We start from the raw sequence: 14,718 nt of genomic DNA on the forward strand, positions 1-14,718 counted from the left end.
CTTTGATTTTGCATCGTAGCTTGATTTGGTGTTGAATCTTGTTGATGGGGAGACGATTGAGTGACACAACTATCTTGACTCAATGGTACAGTGGGAGTGGGCATGCATCTAACAGTATGCACCTCTGTAGGTTGTTGTGACCTTAAACTACTTGTTTGGTTTTGCATGACAGCTTCATTTGATCTTCTAAACTGTAATAAAAAAACAAATACAATCAATAAGCTCCAATCAATCTAAAACAAATGCAAGCTAAAACAAAGTCAATCTAAAACATATTGGCAGTTTTGTCTTCTTGCAGTAGATGTTTGTTGGAGGGCCTTGTATTGCGACCAACCTGACCCTTGCATGTTCTGACATTTTGTCCAGAACCCCCACACTTTCTACATAATATATTAACTCCCTTTTTGTCACCCTACGAGTATAAGGGGGGTGCTTCATCAGCCTCCCTTCTTCTGTTCTTGTGTGGCCTTCCCGGTGGCCTTCTCAAGGTAGGTGGTAAGATAGGCTCCATTGTTTCAATATGAGTCCACTGATTAGGACCTCTAACCGGGTTGATAAAATTTGAGTATATGCCCATTTTGGTTTTCACTAAGTAGCATTGGTCCACAAAGTTTTCTGGGTTTTCATGATTCATGATTATGGCATAAATTGCATGTATACAAGGAATACCTAGATTAAAAAACAGTTAGTTATTTTAAAAATATAAAAAAGAAAAATTAACATTATATTAATAAATCATTAAGTTACCTGTTAGTTTCCATTTTCTACATGAACATGTTCTAGTTTTAATGTTGACACAATGTTGATTTGAAGGACCACATGAAACTTGGTATGTTGGTCCACCAGGATGAATGGGCCAACAACTGTACAAGAAAAATATATATAAACATAACATAATAACAGTCTACACTAACAAGTTATGTAATAACAATATTCAATTATTCCAATATGCAATAACAGTATGTAATAACATTATGCATGAACAATATGCAATAACATTATGCAGTAACAATATGTAATTACGGTATGAATGAAGAATATGTATTAGCAAGTTAACCAAAGCATACATAAGCATTACCAATAGGCAATCAAAACAAATGGCAAAAAAATATAAAAAATTATACCTATTTGCTTGTGATATTGCATTTCATAGTTTCTTCTGAATTTTAGGGCATACAGACCCAACAAACTTATTAGCTTGATCATTTTTTTTTTGCAATTCTTTGCATCAACATTGTTCTAATGGACTCCAATAATGTAATAATTGGTTTGTCTCTAGCTTCAAGTATCAACTAATCACAAAATGAAAAAAACATCTTAGATTACATAATAACAATATTTTAAAAGTTGTATGAATTAGTTTGTCATATTCACCTTATTGAACGACTCACAAAGATTGTTTAACAGCATGTCTAACTTGGCTCTGAAAGAGAAGTGTGACTTTGACCAATGTTTAGGATCCTTCTCTGACAACCACTTGTGTGTTGTCCCTGATAAAAGCTGCATGAAATAATTTATTTTTATTATACTCTTAATAAACATGAACACATGTAAAATAACAAGTTTACCAAAAATATATATACCTTCATTCCTTCAATGGCATATTCAAACTCCCTAACATATGTTGCCGTAGCAGACATCCACAGTTGGTCATTCAATGCTTTCCCCTTGTGATGACCATTGCTCTTAAAATTTGAATATAAGTGCCTCACACATGTTCTATGTTCTGCATTGGGGAACAATTCTACCACAGCTTCTACCAGCCCCTACACACAGCAAAATAAAAGATTAGAAATCAAAATTAGAATGATTTAAAATAAACAGAATTTTAAAAGTATGGTAATAAATACCTTATGTCTATCAGTTATGAATATCAATATGTGAGAATTGTTCAACTCCAAATCATTACCCAGTAATTCTGAAAACCAGAACCATGATGATTAATTCTCACTCTCTACAACTGCAAAGGCTAATGGATAAATAGAGTCATCTGCATCAACTCCAACAGCGGCCAGTAGATGGCCCCCAAAAAATTCCTTTAGGTGACACCCATCCAAACATATAATCGGCCTACACCCTAATTTGAACACTTCCTTCGTTGCTTGCATACAAATATAAACCCTCTTGAAAACTCTCTCATACAAATGACAAAGAGTGGTTGTGCCTGGATTTGTGTACCTAAGCTTACTTAGGTAATCATACAATTCGGTGTACTGTTCTGTGTGGTTACCATGTAGCTTTTCAAGAGCTATGCACTTAGCTCTAGAATACTTAGATGTAGATACCATGACGCCATAATCATTATGCACATCTTGCTTAAGGGATTTAACAAAATAATTAGGATCAACATGAAATGATTGAAAATATTGTTTTGTTATCCACTTAGCAGTTATATTAGCATATTCAAACCCCTTAAGACAAGTGTGTTCATCATTCAGCGACTTTGCCAAGTACCATCACTAGGATCTTTAGGGGTAAGTGGAGAGGCCCATAAAACCCAAGGACAACCTACATTACATCTTACTTGGATTCTTCTGTTGTCATTTCTTCTAAACATCACATTATACATATTTTTAATTGCATACATTCTGATTACATCCCTTAATATTGTCTTGTTAGCAAAGATTAGTCTAATCTTTAATTTAGGGTTTATAATATCTATGGTAGTATTAAATTCAGGGTGTCTAGGCTTCCTATGTGAACCATCACCATCAAACTCATCTGCACTCTATAATGAGTTAGAATTTCCATCTTTAGAGTCACTAACAACCCTCATTTCATCAGTTTCCCCCTCAGTATTCAAATCACAGAATTCAACTTCTGAATTTTCAAAGTCATTATCACTACCAGAAAAGTCAAATTCATCACTACTTATCTGTGGGGCTTCATACTCAGCATGTATCCTCACGTCAGCAGGTTCTGGTTCATCAATTTCAGGTTGTTTAATGTCTGGCTCAGATGGTGTTCTGGTTCATTAATTTCAGGTTCATTAATTTATGGCTCAGTTGGTTCTGGTTCATTAATTTCGGGCTCACTAATTTCTGGTTCAACTGGTTATGCTTCATCAATTTCTGGTTCATTATGTTCAGACCAGTGTTGATTATGTTCATTAAGTCTTTCAATGCCTTTCCAAATAAATGTGAATGTTATGGTCACTAGGTAAAACCCTAAGTATTTCAAGGATATCACTATCAGTTAAGAGTGGTTTGACCTCTAGTGGAATGTTTGACACTTGCCAAAATATCTTAAGTGAATAAATAATTCCTAATTTGGTTATCATATCAATAATTACAAAGATGGACATTTCATCAACATCACAGTTTTCAAAGTAGTCCACTAGTATGCCAGTGTATTACAGCCTTGTTCTCTTAACAAAAAAACCCCCATGATGTACTACAGTTGTAAATTTTCGAGAATTCAAATTTGTTAATGAAAAATTTTCATTATTTCTCAAATAATTAAAGAATATTTAACTACAACTGAATATATTAACAATATATCAAAAGTGACAAAAAATAACTTTTCAAATAATAGATTCAATCACATAACATGTGGGGATCACATTTAAAATACTATACTAATAGCAACACATAACATGTGGGGACCACAAAAATTACAAAGTTACATGTTTGTACATGTGCACTGCATATATTCATGCAAAAGTCAACATACTGAAATTCACTAAACACAAATACTCATGCAGAACATATACATGCAGTACTCATATTCATTGATTTCATGCAAAACATATCAATGCATGCAAACAAATAATTCTATCACTACATATATTATATCAATAAACATAAATTATCCAAATAAACAAACCAGAACATATATTCTATAAAACAGTAAGCATATATAGCAGTAAACCCATGTATACTAACAGCAAACCCATTCGTGCAATCAGTCAGCAGTAAGCATAAGAAAAAGCCATATAATATCATATATACTATTCTCATTCGTGTAATCAGTAAGAATGAAAACCATTAATACTAACAGTAAACCCACAAAACTCATATAAACTCTCTAACATATATACTAACAATAAACCCACAAAACTCATATGAACTCATATAAACTCCCTAACATATATACTAACAGTAAACCCACTAAACTCATATAATCTCAGTAAACAGTAAACCCATTTATACTAACATTAAGTAGTAAACTCATATAAACTCCCTAACATATATAGCATTTTTAATATCAGAAACCACTAAAAAGTACGCAGAAGAAAGTTTTCAAATTTAACATAATAAAATAAGAGTTTTCAAATTTATTTTGAGGAGCTTCAAAAATATTTTTTAAACGGAAGAATACCCTAAAGATTTTTTTAGCGCTTACCATATCTCGCGTTTGAGTCTTCTTCCACACAATGATATATGATACCCATTATCAAACGGAAGAAGACCTTAATGCTTTTTCGATCAAGCGAGTGTCTACCCAAAAAACCACAAAATAAATTTTTTTAAAACTTTGTAAGCCTTTCGATTCCCCTAAAACCCAGGAAGAAAATATCTTTGTTTATCTAAATCTCTCGAAATCTCTCTAAACCAGTTTGATTTTCAGACGAGGAGGTTGAAGGCGAATTGGTTTTCTGCGATGAAGGCAAATGCGTTTTCACTCTTTCAACGAGTGTAATGCAAAAGGTATGATATCAAAGGCGAAGGCGAATGGGTTTAGTTTGAAAAAACCCATTGGTTTTCCACGTGTGTACTCAGCTGGCATTAATAATAATTAAAAAGCATCGCCGTTAGTTTATAACAGCCACGTCGGACTCTCCGTTTTTTTAACAGAGAGTGATCTGATTGAGTCAATTAAAAAGTTCGGTGGTCAAATTGAGACAAAAAATTATTCGGTGGCAAAATCGATTAATGACCATAGTTTGGTGGTCACATGTGTAGTTTACCCAAGTTTTTTTATTTTTTTCTTTTTGTTTACAAAAAAAGGGGTTGTACGCTGCTTTGTTTTTGGCTTTTAAAGCCCCACTATTATAAATGGGTAAATTGAAGCTTAGTCCCTGGATTTTATTCCTTTTTTATTTTATGACAAAATTAGGGTATTACAATAGGAATATGGTTTTAGCTATGAAGTACAATGTATAGACAGCGACTTCACAATGTTTGATTCAGTTCCCACTAAACCACCTCCAATCTGATACAGGGGGATCCGAGACAGATGATGCTGAGCTGTCAGATTGCACGTTGATGGCGTTGAGATACCATGAGTTGGCAGATCAGCGCAAAGACGGGAATTGATTGTGACATGTTCCTTATTGGGGTTGTTTTGAGTATGTTTCAGTCTTTTGGCCATAACTTTGGCTACAGGTGTCAGAATCGCGCATAAGACCCCAATCCGGAAAGCTCTTTTCGACGCGCACGCTCTCCACATGAGCTAGCTCCATGTGACCTTTTTTTCAACCTCAAATTCTGCCGTTTTCCCCTCCGGATCACTAGATTTAGTTATTTTTTACTATTTATGGTAATATTTCGATTGTTAATTAGGAAGTCAATTTAAATCCGGTTTAGGCCGGATTTTTGGGATATTGCTTATTTTATTTTGAATTTCAATTTAGAGTGATTTTCGGGATTTTGCTATTTTTGGCAAAATTCGAATAAAGACGATTTTTGGCTATAACAGTCCGGCTTGTGGACTGCTTTTAGCATTGTTTGATTTTATAATATTTTATTAAACCCTAGAGACTTTTTTCTCTGATTTTTGGGCGAATTTTCTCTTGTGAATCGTCTGTCGGAGCTAACCTACAGGATAATCACTATTCTGTCTGGCGTCACAATCAAATGGAAGGTCATTTTCAGTTTCAAGTGATGCGTTGAAAATAAAACCTGCAAGGACTAGAACAGACTTCTTGTGACACATATCAATGTATTTCAGTTTCATCCAAAAAAAAAAACCAACATTTTTCACTTTCATTTCCCATCAAGAACCAAAGAGTAAACATACATGCAAGGATTTGTCAGCTATAATTCATTGAATCAATAGTTAACATTCAGAATGAATCCCAGATTTTCGAAAACATTTTATTTTGAAATTGGAAATTGTCAAAGTTGAAGAATGTAAGCGTAGAGCAGCTCGTTCCACACATCAGGCACTCCTGGGAGGCACCAATGAATACTGTCCGAGTAATTTTTCGGATTCACTAATTGTTCTTCTGTTATTGTTTCCCAATGCTTCCTATAAATTGATGGATGAGCTTCTTTCCTATAATCTGATAACTGTGTAATGTTAACCATTTGCACGTTCAAGCCCCTTGTTTTTAGTTCATCAAGCACGTTATCCACTACACGCATCATCTTCGAACTCGCTCCACCTACGTATCCTTCTTCGGTAACGGGTTCCGTTTCACCGTAACAATTTTCGCCTACGATCTCGCCCCATTTCGCGGCCCTGCAGAGTTTTTGCATCACATGTAAGGATTCTGTAATGATCGACAGGTTAGAGATTAGACAATCATATTGTACACTTTTGGTGAGTTGGTGACATGCTCATAAAGAATAACTTGGTCTTGTTCGTATTGACAAGAACCTCCAGTCATTGTGCCCAAGTATCTAAGGCCATTTCATATACTCTTGGCAACTTTACTGCTTTGATTATCCCATCTTCGTGGTTCTCAAAAGATCCCCACCTGATTTTAGGGTCACCTCAAGTTAAGACTCGACGAAAAAAGTGATAATTTTTAGGGTAATCTATTTCTATAACCACTTAACTATTGTTTCGTTTTATTTTGACTACCGATTTTAAAATTTTCTCAATCAAATCACTTAACTATTTAAATATGTCAATCACGTCACCTCTCGTTAACATTTAACATGAGCGCTGATGTGACAATTAGCAAAATTGATTTTATCACACATATGATCCTTAATACATATAAATTATATTAATTTGATCATGATTTTAATTTAATTCAATAAATTTAATCTTGTAATCAGATTGTGATTAATTGCCACATTAAAACTTTTGTTAAATGTGAACGGAGGATGGCTTGAATGACACACTTAAACAGTTAAAATTGACAATCAAAGGGCAATAATTAATTGTTCGTTAGAATAATTTAGACTAAGTTAAATTAGGTGTTGGAAAGAGTGTACTTACAAAACCTTCATTTGGCGTCATCTCCACCAAAGATATGTGCCGAAAACAAGGAAATCAGCGTCAGTCCAATACCTTGCATGCTTTTCTATTGCCTGAACTCGTACAATCCTTTCTCGCACCCGATGATTAAGTGGATCATCAGAGTTGGATTCCACCATCAATGTAGACCAGTAGAATTCAATTGTTGCATTATATTCCTTAAATTCAGCCACTCTCGAAAACATCAGAAAATGCAAATGATGAGGCCAAAAGGAAAACAATAAACCACTCTTTACATCGGACTTTGGAAACATTAAAAAAAAAAACTCACAGTGGCTTTGAAAATGTTGATGGAGCCATAGTTATGCATGGATCTGAAGGCTGGATCGATGACTGAGTCCACCAGGCAGACCATGGAAACCTTTTTGTTTCTGTTGAACGAGTCGCCAACGTAAACGAGCCTCTTGTTCCTAAGCTTCTCCAGAAATGCTTTGGCATTGAACCTTATTAACATAAAACAAGCAAACATTCCACAAAACTTAAGAAGCATCATCATCACCATCGCCAACATCATCATCATCTTCATCATATAATAGACATAAAATATATATAAAAGGGAGCCCTGGGGAGGTCACAGTGATGAGGTTGCCATCTCCAGAACTGATAGTTAAGGTCCATTCTTCAAAATTTCTGACAAGCTAACTGATCAGACATAAAGGCGCATTCTTTCTCTTTGTACAAAGGGTAGGATTCATTGTCATATACCCATTTTCCGGTGAACAAATTGAATGTCGACGGCGACAACCGGAGGGATACTTTTGTTTAGTCCAGTACTGGAACAATCGTTCATCGCTTTGTCTCATATAGATTGCCGAAAGGACTAGAGTGGCGATGAGAAGAGCGACAAGCGATTGGAAGCTGCTCCTTATGCCCCATGCTGGTGGAACCGGCATTACCTGCTGCTGCTTCGCCATGTTGTCGCTTCTCAGTCTTCGCCTTTGTCTTGCTTTCTGATTTAATAGTGATTTAGTAGCCGTTGGTAGCCATCTGTTTTAATGTTGTTGAATTTGGAAATAATGGGATTTCAAATATTGGGTAGTTCGATGAAAGCAATGGACCAGACTTGTGGCTGTTGGATGTTTCTTGCTTTGTCTTTACCAAAACACCCATACTTGCAGGACTAATTAACTACGTTTTCCTTAATGCTAGACCACGCAACATATCCACGGAAGAAAATGTTTTGTCCTTCGGTTTTTATTTTCTGTTTCCATATTTTTTTATGAGAATACGTTTATCTTATTTGGACGGAGAGTCGTAGTCGATAAAATAACAGCTGTTGATCGATGTTCTCTGAGATATAGATAAAAGCATGACGAATGATATATATGTGGACAGATAGTGAGAAAAAATTAAATTACGAGGGATAAGTTGTTTAACTTAACAAATAATCTTGAAAAGTACTGAAACCATAAAAAATTTAAGAGATTAAGGGTTTAATTCAACTAATTTTACAATTCAAAAGTCTTAAAAAGTAGTTAAACTAGATAAAAAATTTTGGTCAAAGCTTAATTTCATTAATTTTAAATCTGGCAGTGTTTTAAAAACAACTATATCGAAAAGAAATTAAAAGGGGCAAGCGCTTCATTGAAATGGTTTCAAAACTACAAGGTGACATAAAAGGTAAGTAGAACTCAAAGTTTGAGGAATCACCCGTCCTACCTATAACGTAGGTCCATCGCCCTATATGTGGAGGAAGAAGTAGAGAAGAGGATGATCGTCTAGTATCTAGTTAATGTTGTCAAGTATAAAGTTATAATGACTACTCATAAATTAATAGGTTAAATAAATCTAATAGTTAGATTTTTAGATTTGATTATGATAGATCACATAAGTCTATCCAAAATATTGTTCATATATTATAATTAACTCTGAGCATGTAGACATTCTCAAAGACTTCGATAATGAAAAGACTTATTTGGATGTGTTTTATTAAAGAAAAACAAATCGTTTCCAAAGATCATCTCCAGAAATATAACTCCATAAAAATAACTAAAATAATCTGCATCATTACTATTATTTATATATTTCTTATTTATTTATTGGTTGTTGATAAAAAATGACTTGAGGGGCAGGCAAAGTGGACATGTTTGTAATTTTGTGAAAGAGCAAGTTGGGATTTTGATAATAACATATTTGAATGGCTGTGGGTAATGTCGAGCTGTTGTGGTTTCAGTGGGGACATCACTACGTTGAGCTCTTTCCCTATTCGTTGCATTCAAGCTACCTCCTCAACTTTCTTCGTGTTTCGCTTTCTCAACGGTTTCATTTCATCCTTTCTTTGTAACTAGCACACGCCTCACGGTCACGTATGGTACCCCAACTTGCTACCAGTTTTGACCATAAAGATGGAGGAAATATTACCACTGTCTGCTTTTCCCAACGAAAAATATTATATTTTTTAATTATTGACATTTAATTTATTGATTAACTAATTCATATAGAGTTCTGCAATGGTCTAATATAAATGGGATCCTTCGGGTTCAATTTGTTTCATTCACAACCATTAAGATTCAACTTCTTACCTTAAGAAATCTAGTGTTTTATCCCACTATGTCAATTAGTTGTTGATTCAAAGAAGTTTACTTAAATCTTGTAGGTTATCCTTTTTTTCTACTTATATATCATCTTTTAAAAACTTAATATCAAAATTAATATTCATTTAAAACTATTTCTCAAAATAGCATTTTATATCATTTAGGGCAAATGCACGCTATTATAGACACACCTTCAAAAATGTGCCATGTTGTAACACCTTAAACTCGATTGAGCTTAAAGTGTCACATTGGGCCACCGAGACAACCTCTCATTTTCAAAATCTGTTCATTTTCACTTCAAAACATACTATATGGTACCAAAATAAACATACATGACAGTTATAAAAACACTTTTATAAACCGGAGCTCCGTTACACATAGTTAAAAAACCAAAATAATAAAAACTCAAATTATAGATATGAATACAATAATAAGGGTCATATGAAATACACATGCCAACTAAAGCTACAATATAGTCCTTTGAAAGAGATGCTAACGGTGCTCTACGTACTACTCAAGCTAATAACGTACGAACGGAAAACATCCGAACGTTGAGCCTACAAAGCCTTGCAGTATAATCACTAATCTAGAGCACCATTATTAGTCTCATAAACACAAGCATGCTAAAGACATTGTACTCAGAAGAAGTTACATGCATGATCATAATTAAGTACTACCTATTTAATGTTAAACTATCCTATCACTAAAGTAAGAGTCTCATTTTTTCCTTAGTCCCCTTCCAAGGGCCTCGCCATGAGTACACGTTTATTGGGTCTCTAACCATAATGATCGTAACTATAATGCATTCTTTAAATGAAACACATGACACACTACTACTATATGGTCTCACATAGCCATCAGATACTAGTTAGATGAGGTAACCCAGTAATCACATAGCATTGGTAAAATTCCCACTAAGTTGTTGAATGATCCCATGGTCTCATATAACGATCAGGTAGATCATGGAGGGGAACCTGATAATCACATAGCATAGGTATAATTTCTGCTCAATTGAAGTATTAGCTCAGTCTCACACAACCGTCACACCAAGCTCTAAGGATATCTACTGTAATGTGCTGATATAATTACGTATGCATATTTGAGGGCCCAAGTCCATAAAACACTAATAATTCCTCATGAGAGTAACTGAGGTAGCCTAGCTACACCTCACTGACAATGCCCCACTGGGCCAACTAAGGTAGCCTGGCCACACATTAGCATAGCTTGACATACTAAAGTAAGTTCATCTCCTCACTAGCTACTATCTCAGTCATTCTCTCATCTAGAATGTTATGTAAGAGTTTATTAGTTTGTTGTACCTGTTAGTCTGTGAAGTTACTCTATTATGGTCATTTAACATTGAAAGATGTTTTAGTCATTTCTATCTCTAAGGAGATCTCTATGTTTTAGTAATTTCTGTGAAGCTCCTCTATTATTTGCTAGCCCATTACTTTACTAAAGTTTATTACTTGGTAGCAACACTCTAGTCGCTCTCATCACGTTTTCCCTTAATTCATCCACAAAATGGGGAAGAACAATTGTACACCCACAATTCACTAACATTATCGTAGTATACGATTCAACTATTACGTAATCTAGTTAGTTTATCATACCACTTGCCAGTACATCCTTTAAAATGATTCTTTGTTCTTAGCTACTAGATACGTGCTCGACTGAAGATGCTTGGATATTTTACGCCTAATATGATTACTTCGATCATAACCCAATCCTACGAGTATTTCTAGGCATATTTGGCCATTTATGTCCCTCACAGACAAAGTTCCACCATTTCGAGTCATTCTTGACTCTTATGGGCCTTAACGAATTCGAATATATCCATCCAAAAAGAGTAGTATCAATACCTTACATGTAGTATCGATACCCCTATGAGTATCAATATCAAAAATAACTTCTATTTGCTATAAAATGGTCCAGTATCAATACTAGATACCCTCGGTGTAGACACGAGAGGGGTAGTATCGATACTCCTCCCCTCAGTATCGATATTCCCTAGTATAACTACGAAAATTCATCCTAGTTAATCCAGTATCGATACTTTTTAACTAGCATCGATACTCGAACTTAAAATTGCCTTATTTAAGATCGAGAAACACCTAAAAAACATCCCAAAGGTTTTAGTTTGATTCCAAATCATATGCTAAAGCTTAAGGAAGTTACTTATGGTCATAAAGTACCATTAAAACATATGCTTCATACAAAAAACATCATCTAATATTGAAATCAAGCAGAAACACTAAAAAATGCTTAAATACCCAAATCTCAAAAAATCTTCATGATTATAAAAGCCTTAACACAACAAAGGATTATAAATACACTACCTTGCTAAGAGAATCTCGAAGTGAAGCTCCTTTAGCTAGCTATCACTCTCCTCCAAGACTTGATTACTCAATCCCCACTTTCTCTTTAGCTATAGGGAACCCAAGGCATTTAAACATCAAAACAAGTTATTTAGAGGAAATAATGAAATTGAAGCTTAAAAGAAGCATAAAATGTGCTCAAGAACTTAAATATTTTTATGGCACATGGAAAGGAATGAGGATAAAGAGATGAGGGAGTTAGAAAATGAGGAGAAGAAGATGAAGGAAAATAAAAATGGCAAAATCACACTATTGATCCCTCCTCGTCTGTCTACTATGTAAAAATCCTCTATTTAAGAACAATTTGGCTCAATTCCAAGCCAATTAATCCTAAACATGGTCCAATGCCTATAATTACAAAATCTATGAGGTCTACATACCTATCGGGTAAAATTAAAACTACTAGTCCAAAATTTAGGTGTTACAACTCTCCCCTTATCGAAAAAAAATTCATCCTTTAAATTTTATCCATAAGTTAAACACTTTAAAGCCTCGACGCACCTAAACTCTTATCAAGTCTGATCCTTCAAGAAGAAGTCCCCGCAACATGACATGAAACTTGGAACTCACAAAATTGATCTATTATTTTCTAAAGGGAACTACCTACATCGTATCTTAAGCAACAACATTCGAGCGGTTCAAAGCAAAAATAATATCCTTCTTTCAGTCTAACATTGAATGATCAGAATGATTCATAAGGATAAACACTTCTCTACAACTCATCTATAATTACAAAATCTATGAGGTCTACATACCTATCGGGTAAAATTAAAACTACTAGTCCGAAATTTAGGAGTTACAACTCTCCCCTTATCGAAAGAAATTTCATAAGTTAAACACTTAAAAGCCTCGACGCACCTAAACTCTTATCAAGTCTGATCCTTCAAGAAGAAGTCCCCGCAACATGACATGAAACTTGGAACTCACAAAATTGATCTATTATTTTCTAAAGGGCACTACCTACATCGTATCTTAAGCAACAATCTTCGAGCGGTTCAAAGCAAAAATAATATCCTTCTTTCAGTCTAACATTGAATGCTCAGAATGATTCAAAAGGATAAACACTTCTCTACAACTCATCTATAGCCAATAAACCATTTATTGGGTAACTCTACTCAATTGAGTTAACATGCTACACCACTCTATAAGTCTATTTTACTTACTAAACATAGGTAACTCGCCATAATACACGTCGAGATCCTACGAACACTTGCCATACACGGTCTCGACGTCGACCACTAAAGATATGGCAATGATTTTGTTGAGTCAATTAAATCAATGGAATGGCCAAGAAGGGGGTGAATTAGTAATTAAAAGAATGATGTAAGATTTTTGCAAGAAAATGAAAAACTTAACACAAGAAATTTTAGAGTGGTTCAACTTCTTCAATGAAGTCTACGTCCACTACCTTAGCTTCCACACTAAGAATTTCAACAAATTCACTAATTTGTTCAAACCTTTTAGGATAAGCTGTAACCCTACAACATAGTTACACTTATATCATAAAGTCTTAAGTGTACAACCATTCCTAAGAAGAAATTACAAATTAACAAACTTTTGAATATCCTCACAAGATAAGATGTTTGAAAATTGAAGCTCTCACACACCCAATAACACTAGAATGAAAAATACAAAGAATATAATAGTGTTCTATGTAAGAAAGACAAAATGAAATACAAATTTGGCTTTAAGTGCTATTTGACTGCTGAAATAGCATTTTTTTTCCTTTTTTGGTTCTTTGAATACCCCTTTTATATATCCTTATTGATTTCTAACTATTCGAAGTTGTTGGAGGGAATTTGGAGCACTAAATTTGCGCATTCAATGCAACCCTGCATAGAGGTTTCGAAACCATCTAGGGGGTTTCGAAACCTGCCTTTAAAATTTTTTACCGTTGAGCAAGGGGTTTCGAAACCTTAAGGTTGATTTGGCTACTGCCTTGAGGGGGTTTCTAAACAATGCCCAAAAATTGTTTAAAACATCCTTGTTTCATGCTCAAAAAGTATTTTAAAACTTTATAAATTCCAAAAACAATTTTTAAATTTATTTTTGACATTTTGATCCTTAAATTTTTTTTTACAAACTTGAAAATATTTTTAAATCGAGTATGATAATGTAACCACCATTTTTTCATGTTATAATTAAAAATAATAATATAATATTGTAGAAGTTAGGGTTATTAATACCCCTTGTACAACCAATCCCCCATTTCCTCGAAAATATTAGAATGAAAAGATTTTTCTTTGACTTTTTTCTCTCTTTTTTTGTTTTCTTATTGCTTCCTTTCTTATTTTCTTTTCTTTTAGTTTTTGGGGTTCACAAATTTCATGGGGGTGGCCAGCGTTGAGCGGTGGTTGGAGTGTGAGAAAGGGCGATCTCATGGACACGAAGTGCCAGCTGTTGGTGGTTGGAGGTGAGCGCGTGAGGTACTTGGTGGGGCCTTAGTTGAAAGGAAATAGAGAGGTGAATAGTTTGGGGTTACTTAGACCCTTGGGGTTTATTCAGTCGGTTTGGGCGTCGGTCGGAGCTTTGTTGGTCACCTTTGAGCGTTAGAGGTGTTGTGGTCGGCGTCGGGGCTCGATTTTGAGCCTTCTCGGTTGTCGTATGAGGAAGAGAAAGAGTGAGTTAGGAAGAGAACGAGGGAGAGTTTCGAC

The 14,718-nt window shown here is 34.7% G+C and overlaps 1 pseudogene; it reads right to left on the reverse strand.

The window, feature by feature from the left end:
- Window positions 1-5,900: 5,900 nt before the first annotated feature.
- On the reverse strand, window positions 5,901-8,066 carry LOC120211062 (annotated as a pseudogene).
- Window positions 8,067-14,718: the final 6,652 nt, after the last annotated feature.

Source organism: Hibiscus syriacus, unplaced genomic scaffold (assembly GCF_006381635.1).
Source record: "Hibiscus syriacus cultivar Baekdansim isolate YM2019G1 unplaced genomic scaffold, ASM638163v2 tig00109957_pilon, whole genome shotgun sequence".
NCBI lineage: Eukaryota > Viridiplantae > Streptophyta > Magnoliopsida > Malvales > Malvaceae > Hibiscus > Hibiscus syriacus.